Source organism: Cibotium barometz, chromosome 26 (assembly GCF_041138505.1).
Source record: "Cibotium barometz isolate CiBa-2024 chromosome 26, ASM4113850v1, whole genome shotgun sequence".
Taxonomy (NCBI): Eukaryota; Viridiplantae; Streptophyta; class Polypodiopsida; order Cyatheales; family Cibotiaceae; genus Cibotium; species Cibotium barometz.
In genome coordinates, this window is record NC_141071.1 from 6,105,688 (window position 1) to 6,123,723 (window position 18,036).

The window sequence follows — 18,036 nt, forward strand, 5'->3', positions numbered from 1 at the left end:
GGGGTCAGTCATGGTCAATAGGCAAATTAGCCATTCTAATTTCTCAACATTTTTCTCTCTGGCTAGTACATCTATATGATCCCATTCAGTTTCAATTACAGGATAGCACATGTGAAATATCTGAGAAAGGTACAGATGATACCTCTCACCAAAGGTGGGAGTGGATGAAGTGTATGATGATCGTGCATCTGCCATATCTGCAAACACAGATATAGCATCAGTAGGTTTATGATAGGTCAATCTAGTTCTTGATTGTATACGGATATTTCTCCTCTTTTTGTGCTCTTGCTCTTTTTACTATTTTTTGTTTTTCTTTTCTTTGTTTTTTTTATTTTTTATTTTTTTTATGTATGAAGCTATATATATACATCCCCTTGAATTTGGCAATTACATGGTCAAGGGAGAAGGTTATAAGGAGGAAGCCTTAGAATGTCGAGCGTGAGTACATGCTCCCCCTTTCCTTGGGTAGATCATATTATTTGCAATGATGTTGCAGCCTCTTGGAACCAATTTGTCCAGCGGCGGGTCATAGGTTGTGATGTGGGCAGATAGCTTTTTATGACCCTTGTGGCCACATCCAATTGCAGAGATGGTAGTGTACGCTCCCATTGACGAATGGAGGAAATGGTTTCCGACGATACTATTACAAGGGGAGACATAGACTCATCGGCTTTTTGTTGGGTGTTGACAAGAGTAGGTGTAGAGCATGTAGAAACTTCTATATGAGTGTGTGCCTGGCATGAGGAGCTAGAAGCTTCATGTGGCTCCCCCCTTCCTGAGCTAGGTAGTAATGATCGATATCGTTTGGGAATCCAAACTAACTCTGGAAGAAGTGGTGCGGAGCACTCTGTTACCTTTCCCTTACCACGGTCTTGAATTGTCATTGGGGTGGCAACAATTGGTTTGCAAGGTTTTACAGGTGATGTAGAGGGATTCAGCTTATGTTTAGGGACCCAAATCTGGTCATTCCCCTCGTAGTACCCTTGGGCTACTAATAATTTTTTAGGGATCCATCGCGATGTTACATTGCCCTTTCTCAGGTGGGTAGCTGCTTTCCTTTTACGAGGCTTCTTGGTGGCTGAACGAGATTGAGCAGGGGAAGTAGCTGTTAACAAAGCTTTTGGGACCCATTTGTATGTATTTTTTGGCATAGTAATAGGAGCTTTAGAGACCACCCTGCATGTTTTCACTCTTGGCGTTGAAGCGTTAGAGGGGTGGCAAACAATCAAAGATGGTTTTGCCACTGGACTTGGTGATTTTTTGTTATCCAGCATTTTGTCCAGAGTCGATGGCTTAGGAGTAGGATTTTGAGCGGTCATACTGAGTGTTGGTTCTTGCGTTGTGACTCGTCTGGTTGCCCAATCGATATTGCACTTGGTGGCCAACATCCATTTGCGCCCTAAGTTTACAGTGCCTTCCATGGTACCAGCAGGCATAACCAAAAAGCTTTGAATTACGGTCCCCTTGTCATAGGCAACCGGAGTGTGCAGAATTCTTGAGACAGGGGTTTTCTTCTTGTTGATACCTTGAACTTGGATAGCACTCTTGGATAAAGGTAGTTTTCCAAGTTGACACCACACGCCATATGATAGCAAATTGTGTTGAGCTCCTGTATCCAATAATGCATTATACAGCACCTCCCCATAAGGACTCTATAACTCAATTGGGTATCTTAGAGGCGGGTCAGATTCCAGTGCATCCTCCTCTGCTTCCTCAAAAAATACTTGCGTAATTCCCAAGTTGGCTTCTCGTTGTCGCCTAGCACGCTGTTGACGTTCTTTGGCTTCGACTCTCGCTTGTATCTTTTTAAGCTCAGCTTTAGCTGCCTTCTTTTGATGGATTGCATGTAACTCCTCTTGGCTCAGGGGGTCATAGTACCTTTTGAATTTACTCCCATTAAGGAATCCAATGGTTTCAACTCCATCTCGAGAGTCTCCACTCGGATGGTACCTTGCAGGGTAATTTCACATACTCTATACGGTCCCTTACCAGCATATTTGAGCTTCTTCTTTTCGTTACGCACTCCATACTTCAGGACTTTATCCCCAACCTTGATGTCTTTGTCCTTCAGGTGGCGATCAAACCATTTTTTCCTTCTATCCTTCTCCACAAGGGCATTGTACACAGCCAATTGTCTTTCTTCGTTTAGGCGTTCAAGAATATACAGATGCTCTACTAAGGGATTACCATCCCAACCCTCTTGAGTAGTAACACGAAGACTAGGAATGACAAATCCCACGGCATGACTGCTTCTTGGCCATATACCATTTTGAATGGTGTGCAATTAATAGCCACTTTGTACGCAGTACGATAGGCTCATAAAGCTGTTGTAAGCTTTAGATCCCAATCCGTGCGATGAGCTTCAACTGTCTTTGTCAAAACAGAGATTAAGGTCTTGTTGGTACTCTCGGCTTGGCCATTCGCTTGCGGATAGTAAGGAGTAGATTTATGATAGGATATCATGAAATTTGTTGTGAGCTCCTTGATCACTTCATTTAGAAAATGCGTACCATTGTCGCTCACAAGTTCAAAAGAACAACCGAAGCGTGTGATTATATTTTCAAAGAGGAACTTGGCTGTTGTCCTTGCATCTACCTTACGTGTCGCCTTCCCTTCAGTCCATTTGGTCATATAGTCAGTGGGGCCACAATAATATAGCGAGATTGTGTGTTTCAGGCCGCTGGACTAATTGGACCTACAAAGTCTAAACCCCACTTTTCAAATGGTTGGTTTACTTTGATCGGATGTAGGGGCATCTGATCTTTCCGCTGGGGTTTCTTGTATCGTTGGCATTCATCGCATCCCTTCACAAAGAGTGATGCATCTTGGAACATAGTGGGCCACCAATACCCTGATTGTAAGATCTTTCGCGCAGTTATGTCTCCTGAGAAGTGACCACCGGCTACACCCATATGTGCCTCTTGCAAAATGTATAGATACTCATCCTCTCGGGCACAACGCCTAAGAACGTCATCCTTTCCTCTTTTATAAAGAGTCCCGGCTATCAAGCAATAGGGTTCGCATTCTTTGATCAGCTTTCGAGCTAGATCTTTACGAAGCTCCTTGGGTGGAAAGCCATTAACCAAAAAGTTAACAATCTTCTCACTCCATTCAGGCATTGTCTCCACCATGAACAGGGAAGTGTCCAGTAAGTCATCATCAACCCCCGTAGGAGCCTCACCATTAGGTATGCGAGACAAATGATCAGCCATAACATGTTTCTTGCCAGGTCTCACAACAACAGTGAAATCAAACTCAAGAAGAATCAATAACCATCGTGTGATTCTTCCTGTGGAGCATGGTTTGTTTACCAGATACAACAATGCTTGATGATCCACATAGAAAACAAACTTGGTGGCAAGGAGGTAATAACGAAATTTCCTTACTGCATATATCGTTGCCAACCCTTCTCGCTCCGTAGTGGCTAATGGGGTAGTCTAGCTTGTGTTCTCCAGGTTGAGTTAACACACACCCAATAGCAAAGTTTGATGCATCAATATGCACATGGAAGAGTAAATCCCAGTTAGGCATTCTCAAGATTGGAGCACTCGCCAAGGCCTTCTTTAATAGCTCATAGGCATGGTCACATTCTTCGGTCCAAATAAACTCGATGAGAAGCTTATACAATGGTCGAGCTATCTCGGCGAAGAATAGAATAAATCTTCGATGATAACCAACGTGGCCCATAAAGCGTTGGACTCCCTTATAGTTGGTGGGTGGGGGTAATTCCAGAATGACCTTGATTTTACTCTCGTCAGTGGAAATCCCATTTTTGGACACTATATGCCCTAAGATAACTCCATGTTTAACCCAGAATTGGCATTTGAAAGGATTCAATGAGATGCGATATAATCTACACCTTTCAAATATTTTTCGTAAACACATCAAGTTCTCATCCCAAGAGGAATGAACACAAAGATCATCTAAGAAAGCTTCACAGAAGTCCCTTAGATATTCCTTAAAAGCTGTGTTTATCAATCGTTGGAATGTTGCAGGTGCATTGGTCAAGCCAAAAGCCATGACGCAAAAGGCAAACACTCCAAACTCCGTGATGATAAATGCTGTTTTAGCTTGGTCCTCGACTGCAATTGTGATCTGATTGTAACCCGAGTACCCATCTAAAAAGCTATATGCCTCCTTGCCTGCCACTCTTTCAAGCACATGTTCAGAATATGGCAAGGGGTAATGATCCCTTCTGGTGGCTGCATTAACCTTTTTGAGATCAACGCACACTCTGAGTTTCCCATTCTTCTTTGGTACGATGACTATCGGAGAAACCCATTCTGAGTGCTCAATAGAGTATATGAATCCACATTTTACAAGCTTTTCAATTTCCTCTTGTACAATCTTTGCGTACTTAGGATTCATTGGGTAGGGACGTTGTTGGACTGGTTTAGCAGTGCTAATCATTGGAATCGTGTGTTACACCACCGAGGGGGGGTGGAACACCCTTCATATCATGATATGTCCAAGCAAATATGTCCTTGAATTCTTTAAGAAGCTTCTTAAGTGCAGCTTCCTCTGACTGGGTGAGGTCTTGAGCAATAAAAACTGGTTTAGACTCCTCACTCGGATCTGCTAAGTCTATCTCCTTAACTACCGCAGGGCCATCGTAGATACCGCTACTCCCATTGGTAGGCGTTCGTTGGGCTTTTGTGTAGACCACTTTACGTTCCCCTGTGGGTGGTGGTGAATGATTTGAAATGCTCGGGTGCAGGGTGTAAGTCTACTGGTTCTTGTTGTGCCAGGCTTTTTTCTTTCAATTCTGCCTTCTTTTGTTGCTGAGCTAACTCTTGGTTTTGCCGCCTTCTTGCAGTACGACTTAGTTTCGGCTTCTCTTCGATTTCTAATTGGGCGACGTCATGAGGTTGCAGAATAAACCACATGACACTTTGGAGGTATTGTCCCCAATTATCCGCTAACTTTCGATTAGCGTCAATAGCTCCTACATAACTAAGCCATTCTGCAGTGGATCTCTCCTTGTTTATTGCAGTGCGTACATTAGCTCGATAGCGTTGGCGCTTATGTCTCGTTTTCTTCTTACCAAGTTTTTGATTTTTGTTTCTGTCATATTCGAACTCACTTGGTCGATTTTCACTTGTGTCCCCCTCACTTTCGCGGATGAACTGCAGGAGGTCACCGTCCTAGGCCTTGAGCACATTGCTTCCACATTTGGGTGAATATTTGATTCATCCTCCCCATCAGGCTCACGGTCAGTTTGTTCTTGAGATTCATACTCAGAGTTACATTGGTCAAAGTCTTCGCTACTGTCAGTTGAGTTTGCCACTTTCTTGCCATCAGGAGTCAAGTGCATAACACCTATCATGTTTATTGGTACTAACGGTGGCATATCTTGCCCCTCAGGTGTTACCCAACTTGTGCCTCTATTTCCCCATGTGTCTATGGTTGCCGCTAGGTGTACCCAATCCACGTTATCCGACTCAGTCATACCCGGTAGGATATCCATATAAGGAGAATCTTTCCCATCATCAGTCTCTTTTTTGCATGTATAGCAATGCCTTAATGGGGCGGAGTGAACAGTGGTATTATCGATGATAACCTTGCTTCCTAAGGGATGCGCACGACCATTCTCAAGATCAACTCGAATGACAGAGTCCTGGAATTGTAGGTAGACATGGTTTTTCGACCAGTCATGCACCATTTGTGCTTCCCTCATGAAAGGACGTCCTAAGATCATTTGATATGACATAGGATGCTTGGAGAAATCCATTACAATGAAGGTATGTCTTACCTTGTACCCCAGAACCTTGATCTTAAGGTCCCTTAACATTCCAATAGGTTTAGCAATAGTTCCGTTTGCCATCTTAACCACTATGTTTGTGACTTCGAGGTGAGGTCTCCCCATAGATTCCCAACAGTTTTTAGTCACAATGCTCACGCCAGCACCACCATCAAGGATTCCCTTTAGAGTTAATCCCTTGGTAGTAATGGGGAGAGTTGCATTAGATTCGTCCCCTTCAAAGTACTGTCCCAACTTGTTAACAGGTATTTCCACGACCGAGTTTTCATCTAGGTTGGGTTGTAGATCCCAATGTTCCTCCTCATCTTGAAGCGTGTCGGGTCTATCCATATTTGCAAATTGTGATAGCCCCGCCTTTAGTTCTCCATTGAGAAATGCCCGAAGAGCTAAGAATAGCTCAGGATCTCCGTATAATTTGGATATGATCGTGGTTCTGATTTCAGAGGACGTGAAATCCATTAGCTTGGACACATTCAACGGTACTTTTCGAGATATCGCCCCTTGACTAGGGACGGGTGAAGATGGAATCACTTCCTCTTCGATGGGGTCAGGCATTCCCTCACTAAACATTCTTTCAAGCAAAAAGGGTGTTTGCCCACTTCCTGATGTCCTATCCTCACTTTCTTCCCGAATGATACTAGGTATAGCTAACGGTTTATGGTTCCTGTGAGGCTGAACTTGCGTAGGTAACACTGTGTCTGGAATTTTGATTTTTCTTGGGTTTGGCTCCAGTTCTCTTTGTGTTTCTTCCACCAAACCCCTTAAGTGTTGCACTTGTTCAATCTCCTCAACTGGGTTTGGGTAAGTTCCAATCTTTTTCTTAAGGGTTTTTGGCCCACAAGGCTTGTCTTGGGGAGTCTCAGTCAGTTTGGGTGGTCAAGAGGGCATTAACTGACTTGGTTGTGGGGCCGAGGAAGTTTCCTTCTGTTTCCCTTTATTTATGTACTCGCTTGATTCTCCTTCATTGAGCTCCCGAGTGGGTTCCTCCCTTAAGGTAGTGGCTTTGGTCCCCATGGTTTCTATTGAATCGGAATCATCTTCAGGATCATTCATATACACGGGGTCGTCTCCTGTCCCTATGTTAGTCTTTGAACTAGGCTTGGAGCTCGTGGCATTAAGCGATCTCTTCCGCCGTGTTTTCTTTTTCTTTGCCTGAGCGATTGATGCAGTATCCCTCTCTTCAAGAATGTAGTTTTGATTTTGAAGCATTGACCGTGTAACTACATTCGCAGGTACAACGGGTGTGGTTCCTCGTGCCTGGTTGGTGACCTCAACCAAATTCAATAGCGTAATCTTGGGTGCATTAGGATTATGTGGACATTGAGCAATCAAATGATCTATGCCACAACGATTACATGTAAGTACCGGCATTCCCGATGTGCTCCCTTGATTTGGTTGCATCTGAGTAGCGATCTTCTGTAGCCTATTAGGGCACTCCGCTACACGATGCGGTCCACCACACTCGTAGCATTGAAGAGGTGGTCTCCTCGCCAAGGTATTAAGGTTTTGCCCTCTTGTGGCGAGAGCAGCCGCTTGATATACAGGCTTGACTTGCCCGAAATGATCCTCCATGTAGTACTGGGGAATCATTTCAAACGTATCAATCCCATATGAAACAGTGGGGTCTATCTCCTCTTCATAATCCCCACATGCACTATGTGACTCACAACCCATCTGGTTTACAGGGGTAATCCTTGGATGTGGAGGTTGTGGTCCTAGCACTGGCGGTGGTAATGGCACAGACTGGACTACATTCGGATTCCTTGGAACTATGTGCTGTGACGGTTGCTCGACAGGTTGTGCAGGCATTAGCGCGCGGGTACTTGAGGTGTGTTTGACCAAGCTAGTGGTGCCTGATTTGCCAACATTCTCTTAAGTACTAGGCAATTTTTAGATTGATGGCCATACTTACCACATGCATTGCAATTCCCATTGAATTTGACTCTGAATGTGGGACATTCACTCGTGCTATGTGGTCCTAAGCAAACCGAACACCATTGTTGCTCTCTTCTTGGGTACATATGGCTATTTTGAGGAGCTCGATTACCCCTAAAGTATTCTTGGAGAGCCTTAGTAAGGTCGGTCACAGACATTTCGGATATCTTGGGCTCCTTGGCAATAGGTTTTACCGTCATTGGCTCGTGCCCAGATACTTGCGAACTAACGGATTTTGTCTCCGAAGACACCTTTTTACCTGCTATCATCAAGTTGCCTTCTAACTGGATTGCATTGGCAGTGATGCTTCCCACGTTGTAAGACCTCTAATGACTAGGCCATTGTATATGTCCTCGTGGCGCAATCCTCGGATGAATCTATCGAGCAGTTGGTTATTATTGAAGCGCTCATCGGGAGTGCAGCGAGAATTTAGATGCTTCAATCGACTTATAAAGTCTCTCACTGACTCCCCTTCCTCGCGTTCAGCTTTTTGGAGTTGAGATGCTACTCCCCAAAGCACACCCTCACGTATGTATTCTTGCAAGAACAATCTCTTGAGAGTGGGGTAGTGAGTGCGCTCTTCAACCCTTAAGGCCCGATACCAATCTCCGGCCTTCCCACTCAAGGTTAAGCCTAAGGCTTTACATTTATGCAACTCATTGTGCTCTTCCAAGGAATCACACACGTGTTCAAAGACTTCAATGTGCTTCCTAACATCCTCGTTACCACTAAAGTTCTGAGTGACCTTAGCCACTTGTACTGCCTTGCTTCTAGGTTCTCTCTCAGGCATGCCTCGCATGTTTTCCGCAATAGATCGTCCGATCGTCTGAGCAAACGCTGCGAGATCACCTAGGTGAGCAGGCATAGCTAGTGGAGGCACTTCTGGGATAGCCTGGCTGATAGGAGTTGGCGTTGGTCTGAGTATGTTGGCAAATGACGTAGGATATGATATGTGACTAGGCCTAGCTCCTCTTGGATAAGGGTTGTGATAAGGCGGTCGTGGAGCATATGCCATTGGCATACTAAGAGGCATAGGAGCTACATGAGCATGAGTAGCGATAGGTACATATGGTTGATAGGCACTGGCACGCACTGTTGTATGTACTGTTCCACTAGGTAGCGGCGTCGTACTAACTACAGCGGTAACAGGTGCACTTTCCGTTATGCTCATCATTGGGGTAGGCATTGTGGATTCCTTAATGGAAAGTTGAGCCAAGGTTGGAAAACTAAAGTTACTGCTCGTGGGCTCAACCTGCATTGAGACTCCAGGCGAAACAACATACGAAGGGTCTATGGGACTCACCGAGGGAGTCTCCAATTGTGATAGGGTTGGTTGTTTGGCCTTGCCCGTATCCAAAAATCTCATAGGGCCAGTGGAAACTAGGTTCACTCCCCTATTTTGCCTCTCAAATTGGATAATTCTATGAATAACCTCACATATCATGTGTTGTTGCTCCTCTAGATTAGTGGCGCTAGATGTAGATCGTAGGACTTCTAACCAACCTACATGGTATGTGTAACCCGTGTATAGGTCAGTTAGAGTCTCTGTGTGTAGATCATATTCCCAATTTTCATTGAGAAATATCCCATCTAGACTTGGTGTGCCAAACGGTTCTCTTGAAGTGGACGCAATGTCACTTCTTATGGATTGGCTTCTAGGGACCTCTACTTTAGGAGGCGCGTCGAAAGGTGGTAGCTCAGTAGGGCCCTCATTAAACGAAGTGGGTAGAATATCCACATGGACACTCTTTGGGAGGGTGGGGTCTACATGAGATGTGAATGGCGAATCCACTAGCCCTCCTTCTTCATTTACTTCGCTTGTCGCATGCTCAGAGCGTGTAGCTCTACTAAAGGTCTCTATTAGACGACTAAACATGCTAGATCCGGGTTGTGGGGCCCAAACTGGCATGTTTTGGCTTGTCTCCTCAGGGTTCTTGGTAGGGTGCCCTTCCATGGCTTCTGAGTCAGAGGACGAATCACTATCCGCTATTCGTGGATCTTGGGTTGCACTTCCCTGGGTTCCAGCGGAAGGCCAAGATGCTAACGTGGAGGGATGGTGTGAGCCTGCGTAAACTGAAACGCTTTCTAGTGGCTCAGACTCTAGCACCCGACCAGAGCGTAGATGCATGTGACGTGGGTACCCTACGTGCGTTGGTAACTACCCTTGAAGCCCACACAAGTGGTTTCTTGGGTATTTCGCACCCCGTTTTTACTTGTTTTTAGATTGTTTTTAACCCGTTTTTGACCCCCTTACTTATGGTCGAACCTGGACTAGGGCGTGTGATAGCTCGAAACGAGCGTATCGTTCAAAGGGTCCTAGTGTGCTTTACAGCACTGTGTTCGCCTATCCAGAGCTCCTGTAGTCCTCAAAACAGTCTGTTTCCTTGTGGGGAAAGGGGCGAAAGCCTATTTGCTTGTAGAGGAAAGGGTGAGGGCTTTATCCCACATGCTCACTTTACTCCTTGGGGAGTGGGCTACATATAGGGCACAACTTCCCATAAGCTCTCACTTAAAAGAAAGCTATGGAGGCTCACTCTCCTATATATATATATCAAAAGACCGAGGCCAGGGTCGGGGTCAATTGGGGGTTTTTCTTTTCAAAAAAAATTTCTCCAAATAAAAAATCTTTCCTCTCCACACGTTTGGTTTTTTTCTTTTAAAAAATTTAATTTTTTTATTTTTGATTTTTTTTTATTTTTTCTTTTTTTTTGTTTGGAATAAGTTTTCTAGGGTTTCTTTCTAGGGTTTCTTTCTAGGGGTCTTTGCCGCGGCGCAGTTCGCACACAGCGCAGGCCTGGGGATTCAGAAACCCCCCCTCACACGCAAAAAACCAGAGAACAGAACGCACGCCCACACGCGAAGCGAAAAAATAACAAAAGCAGCACAAATGCAGAAGACAAATTGCAGAAACAGATTGCAGAACACGAAAACACCTCAACAACAAACACACAGTCGCCTTTCCTACAGTGTAAATTTCACTTCACGCAACAGACCGAGCTGCAAACTGGAGCTTGGTGCAGGGCATCTCCCTGGCAGCGGCGCCAAAAATGTGCGCTTTTGCCGCACAGGTCGTAGCTGGGGACTTGCCGAGCACCGTATGTGAGCCACGAATGGCTGCAAGCATACAACCAGGAAAGCAAGCTCAAACAGAATGCAAGGGTGTGTCACTCACCGCTCTAACCGCCGCCGTGAAGGATTCCTGCGTCGCAGCAGTGGTGGAGGAGCCGCCGTCGCCGCTCTACCACCTCGCCGCCGCCGTGCCGCTACACAGTGCTCGATCGCTCTCTCACTCTCTCTCTCTCTCTCTCTCTCTCTCTCTCTCTCACGCAGGAGAAGGAAACCAAGAGGATAAGGCAAGAGCACTCTTGTATTCAACACATGAGAATGAGGATTTTAGGGTTACATTTGACTCTTATAGGTGACTTGGCCGTTCACACTTGGGCGCCCATACATGACCGACCGACCCTAATCCTTATCCTACTGATATTCAAGGTGCGCCTCTCATCGGCGATCACCCAATCCCTTCATCCTTAACATATGGTGCCAACAAGCCCGGCCCATGACTCAGAATATTTAAATTAATGACGTAAAACATAGTACGTCTCAATGTCCGTCATAGGTTAACAGTTAGAACTTGAATAGGTTCTTACTTCAGGTAGTCAAACACTGAATAGGTTCTTACTCATAACCATTATTCTTCGTCTGTCAGTTTCTCGAGAGATTTTGCATGGATAGGCAAATCAGCCCCATCATGCCTCATAAAACAATGGGATAAACCCTCTATCACATAGAAAAATCCATCAACATGGATCCCATCATGCATAGAAATATCATGAATATCATCATGGATCACCATGGCATTATCAAAAATAATATCATGAGAAACAACATTATCATAGTAGCGTTCAAATATGACCTATGGGAGGATCTGTAGAAAATGAAGTTAAACATCACATTGGATCAATTCCTTTGTTTAGTGTCAAATCACGACAACACGTTTTGAGAAGAATTCAGCCTCTAGAGAAATTGGTGAAGCAAATCAGTAGAACCAACTCCTCCGGGTTTTAACGAAGCAGTTCTAGAGTTACCGTAACATTACTATTCAAGGGTCAAGCAGTATCTAGTGTCCTTGTGGATGGAGGGTCTCGTGGTCAATGTGCTATCAACAGAAAAAGCCCAAAGTTTAGGAATCACAGAGATGTAGCCAGGTTTGTAATCAAGATGGTACATGAGAAAAGAAAAAATCCTATCGGCATATTGTCTATAGCCAAGAGATTAGTGTAGCTAATTGTAGATTTTTGATTTTTTTTTAATCCTACAGATGAAGAAAAACTCTAAATCGTATTCAATGTTGTTGGGCCGACCATGGCTACGACATGGAAAGACTTGCCAAAACTTGTGAAAAGTGTTAAAATTTATGTGCTCTCCAAAGAAAAACTAGATCCTTATGTCCACCCTCTCTATGCAGGACTCAACTGGCTAGAAGGATTGGAGGATGATGAGGAAGTAAAAGTCTTAAGGGAGAATCCGGATCTAGTTTCCTTGTTTGATGTGGATGTTGATCGGATAGTTTCCCAATATGAACCAGATGTTATGTCAGTGCAGCAAGATCAAGCACCAGTAAAGGCACCTACAAATCCACGAGACACAGTAAAGCAAGCTGTTCAAGAAAAAGAGGAAGCTAAGAATCCAACAAAGATTAAAGCATTGATTACTGTGGAAGAAGCGCATGAGAGGGACATGCAAAAAAGTGGTCGGGTTAAGAGGATGAACTTTCTGAAATGAACAGAATCCTTGGATGGTCGAGGTAAGTGTTAAACTGATAGATAAATGGAGGTAAAATTTATAGAAATTATTATTTGGATATAAGGATGTATTCACTTGGAGTTTTATATATATACATATATATATATATATATATATATATATATATGAAGGGTATTGAGCCTAGTTTTTGTTAAAACACATGATCAATCTCAAGGAAGATGCAGTTCAGAGCAGAGCTATCAAATGAATCCAAATTATACCGAACGAGTCAAAGAAGAGATTGATAAGTTGTTAAAAGTGGGTTCATCTACCCAATAGACATAGCTAATTGGGTCTCACCAATTGTAATAGTCCCCAAGAAGAATGGGAAGTTGAGAGTGTGTGTGGATTATAGAAAATTAAATGTAGCCACAATTACAAATCCAGTTCCACTACCTTCACAAATTCCCTCCTAGACGCAGTTGGTGGCCATGAAATGTATTCGTTTTTGGTTGGTTTTAGTGGTTATAACCAGGTGCGGATGGCTTTTGAAGATAAAGAAAAAATATCTTTTGTCACAAAATGGGGTGTGTTTGCCTCCAATGTTTATGACATTCGAATTGAAGACTGCTTCAGCTACTTTCTAGAGAGTGATTCAAGAAATCTTTTATGATTATATGACAACATTCATGAGGGTATTTATGGATGATTCAGAGCATCTTCAACACTTGATACTATGCCTAGAAAACTGTCAAGAAACCAAATTAAGTCTAAATCTGACAAAATGTGCCTTTGTAGTGAGCAAGGGACCGTTTCACTTAGTCAAATAGTGTCAAAGGAAGGACTAGCAGTGGATCCCTGAAAGGTGATCATTATAGTGAGGCTTCAAGCTCCACGTAACATTAAAGAACTAGGCAGGTTCCTTGGGCAAATCAAGTGGCACACAATGTTCCTTTGTTATTTAGCATACGTGGCATGTCCATTGTATATACTCAAAAAGAAAGGATGCTCCGTATACATATGGAATGATAAATGTGAGTATGCATTCCAGCATCTCAAGTTGATGTTAGCAGTATAGCATCAATAGTGCAATCTCCATAAGCACATCAAGGTGTGAGTGAAGGAAACTTCTCTGGATAAATTATAGGTCAAAAGATATTCCAAAAGGTATATTGTGGCCCACAATGTTAAAAGATGTCTAGCAATTTGCAAAAGCTTGTGATTTTTGCGAACGGTTAGGTCAATTGAATACTGCAGATTGAATGCCGCATAATCTAATTTGCTATTAAAACCGTTATATAAATGGGGGGTTGGATTTTGTAGGTCCTTTCAAACCTCTAGCTCAAAAAACTAGTAGTAAATACATTTTGGTGACTAATGATTACTGCACAAACTAGGTGGAAGCCAAATCTCCCAAAGATAATAAGGCTACTCAGTAGCAAAATTCATGTATGAGATGATAATGACCAGATTTGATTGTGATCAAGGTAGACACTTCTTAAATGATGTCATCCAAAGTCTGACAAAATATCACATGATAATCCATAAAAAGTCTACACGTTATTAACCGCAGTAGCAGGCGAATGGGCAGGCTAATTCCACAAACCAAGTACTACAAAAAAGGTTGAAAAAGGTTGTTAATCAAAATCAGATGCTTAGATCAAAAATTTATATATTTAGCACTATGGGCATTCCAGATAGCTTCCAAAGTGGCAACCAATCACACCCCCTTTTTCATTGGTGTATGCCTTGCTTGGAAGCAATAGTGTCGATGGAATTCATTATTCCTAGGTTTTGAGTCGCAGGACTTCCAAACTCTCTCCAGATTAATTGATCACACATCATCTAGAGCAGTTTTGCTGGCAGTGGGAGAAAAGAGGCTTTAGAGTAGATGGATTGCTGATGTTGGGGAGAAAGAGGCTTCAAAGTATATAGATTGCTAATGTCGTCCAAAGGCATCGAAAGCTCTTTTTGGATCCAAACACCAAATTGAAGACTTTTGATGTGGGTGATCTAGTTTTACTATTCAATTCCAGAATGGTTCTGCATCTAGGTAAGCTCAAGTTGAGACAGAGTAGACCTTACCGGATTTTTGCAAAATTTGGTACTGGCACATTCAAGTTGACATCATTGGATAGTGTGAAATTACCAAATGAAACCTTATTTTGGTAAACTCCTAGAGTTGTCTCGTTGGTGTATCCTATTTCTGTTGTATCCTTACATGACAATGGTATGAATCCACGTGGTCTGCATGCATGCGGGTAATGTTCCTACATAAATGTTCATCAAGGGATGGGATTTTCTTTGATTATTTTAATTGCCCTCTCATCTCGATTTGTGTAACCCTTGAGTTTAGTAATCATAAATTGACGTATGAACTTTTTACCATTACCCTAGCTTTTCTCACTATCAAGGACATTCTCATCAACTTTATTTGGCATTCTTGCCAATCGTTTCCATAGAGCTCTCAACCTTCACTTTCTTGCTTACTCGTACACCCTTCTCATGGCCTTCATCCATCTCAAGTTTCTTAAGCGACCACAATGGATTTTGATCACAAATTGGAAAAAGTAGGTTTGTTACACTCCACATCTTTGTCGTGAAGCCTCATGACACTTGGCCCTAATGTTAATTAGCACTTAACTAAGTTGAAGAAAAATGATGTGATTAAGATAGCCACACAAGGTGCATATATCTTCACTTCGGAGTATGCCACAAAAGTATTGCATCTGGCTTTGGAGCGAGCCCATCCACAATAGAAGAAGACATGGAGTTCTATTTCGGCTCCAAGGGGTCTAGCAAGGAGTATGAATCAACCAACCACCCATAATTGGTTTCGTTTCAGGTTCATCATTCAGGTGATTATCCTCACTCATACGATTACATATATGTCCAAGAAGGCCTTAGGGTTGTAAATGTATGCATCTATAGGAAATCCAGTTTCATGGGTCAACATATTGTTATGTCATTATTCACCCCAATTCAAAGACAAAGATTGGGAAATATTTGTAGTTATTGCATCAAGGCATGCCAACTACACTGTCAACACATGTTACAGCAGCTTCAAGTGACAGAAAAGTTGTCGCACCTAAAGAAAATGAAGACGGCGCAAGACAAAGAAAGGTTATCGACAAAGGGAAAAACAAGGAGACAACACCTGAAGTGATAAAAGAGTCGAACAAGAAGGTGGCATCAGAAGTCAATCGAGATGACCCACTGAAAAATCCCATTATCTGCTGTGAAGAACTCAAAGCTTCAACTCCCAAACCTATCTAGGACATCACAACTGTAGCAAGAGGTTCAAAATCTGTATTTTTTTCGGATCAGCTAGAAGATGCCCGGCTATAAGCTGCCTGCAATTACATTTCAAAGTGTGAAGTAGATGCAAAAAGTGCAGTGCAAGCACTGACAGCTCAGAAGAAGGCTCTTCAAAATGAACTTGGTAGATCCAGAGCCGAGTTGATGGATTATCAAAAATCAGGTGGCAGCCTTGGAAGTAGATCAAGCGACCTTGAGGCAGTCTGAGACATTTGAAGCTCTCTGAGAGGGTGTTGTGCAAGATAATGCTACCAAAGCCGGATGCAAGAAGAGATCCTGAACTTCTAGTAGAAGTCTATGAGATCAGAGCTGAAATGCCAAAAGCTAATGGAGCAACATCTCTCTATTGCCACGGGATAGCATGGAACGGTCAGAGCTAATCGAGCCAAACTCCAAATCCTCGAGTAGGATAGCTGCAATGGATGCAACCAAAGATCTGGAAGTCTATGAGCTCACAAGTAGTGACATTGATTCATATGAAGTCAAAACAAAACAACTCATGGAGGATATTTATGCTTGTTATATTGAGTTATTTAAGTCTCTATGAATCTGGATGCGGATCCAAAGCCCTGGTTCCTAGAAAGCTGATGATTCATCCAAAGTAGGTGGATCCGGAGGGGCACGCGGATCCAAAGTTGTGTCAGCAAAAACCCCATAGAACACAGCTCTACAACACACTGGCACAGAATCCGGACACCTGGAGGCATATCCAAGCCAACAAAAACAAGTTGCCTTACAGCAGGATGAAATGCTAGCTCGACCTCAAAGACAAAGTATCATTTATAAAGAACACGCCAAGGCTTTTCACTATAATACAGTCATGCTGAAGGATAAAGTGATGGCTTTAAAAATGGCTAATCAAGAGGTGGAAAGAAAGAAGGCTAAGTTATAAGACCAGTAAAGAAAAGATGCAAAAAGAATTCCTCTACTTAAAAAGAAAGTTGCATCATTAAAAGAGTTACTTGATGAGTATGAAGAAGATATCCATAATCTTAAGGCCAATCATGCAGAGCACATTGGAATAACGGAAGCCAAAGAGAAATTTTGGAAGGGGGGTTAAAGAACTGAAAACAATGTGCAACCTTTATTCAACATGTTGTAGAAATCTTACAAGCCAGAGATTTACCAATTTCGCCAAAGTGGAATGCGGTGGAAATGATCATGACTCATTTCAATAAGGAAGTCCCACCTCTGCAAGTAAGAACAAATCATCTTCTGTAACATGTCTCTTAGACAAAGGACGTGTGTGGCCACAATATCATATATTCCCCTAATGTTCTTCCTCCCATCTCATCCCTTGTCCCATCCAACTATAAAAAACTTATTCGATCGTCCTTCAATGCAAAAAATGACTAGCAACTTGAAAATAAATTTTCAAACTTCAATTGATTAAGATTTAGCAGACGAGGGTAGGCCAAAACACTTTTTGATACTAAAAACTATCACGTCTACCTTTTTCACAGCAAGACAATTTACGAAGCATAGCAGCTATCTATTTCAAGCGGCTCCATATTATGTGTGTGTCTAAGAGAGAGAGAGAGAGAGAGAGAGAGAGAAGCATTTTTCAGCTATCTATTTCAAACGGCTCCATATTAACCTGGTCAACACTCAATACTCCACCCTGAGGGGATGATAAAGTCAACCTTATGCCAATCATGCAAGTGAAGGGAAGTTGTGTTCCCTTACAAAATTTTAGTTTCAGAAATTGGAACTATGATGTGTAGTTCTAGGCCATGAAGCTGAGTGGCAATGTAAAATTTTAGTCCGCGAAATTGGAACTATGAAATGTTTAGTTCTAGGCCATGATGCCTCTTCTTTCAATGATGCGCAAAGAAGGTTTTACCTCGCTAGATGGTTATGGTGCAGGTTGCTAAGTGCACATGATAGACTCATCCTCCTGATATCGAGTACCATGATCACAGTCTTTCTACACAACAGACTACCAGTAACATCAAAACCCAATTTATAAGCTCTACAGCTGATAGCATCGCCAGGCACACATCCCACCCAGCTTGATGTCTATCTAGACCTAAAGGTTGAGATTCATTGACTGCACACAGCTACGTGCTTGCAAGTTAAAAAGCCAGTGCTCTCTAGCTAAAACTCAGAATGGTGCTAAAATCTGTTGAAATGGTGGTTAATTCTTCTGGCACCTTTTACTAATGAAGATAAAATTGTGAAAGAGCTGCAGCAGCCGCATTTATGTTTCAGTTCAACATGGCATAAACAAGTTGTTTGAAATGTATAAGCCATTACATGGGTTTCTATTGGTGCTG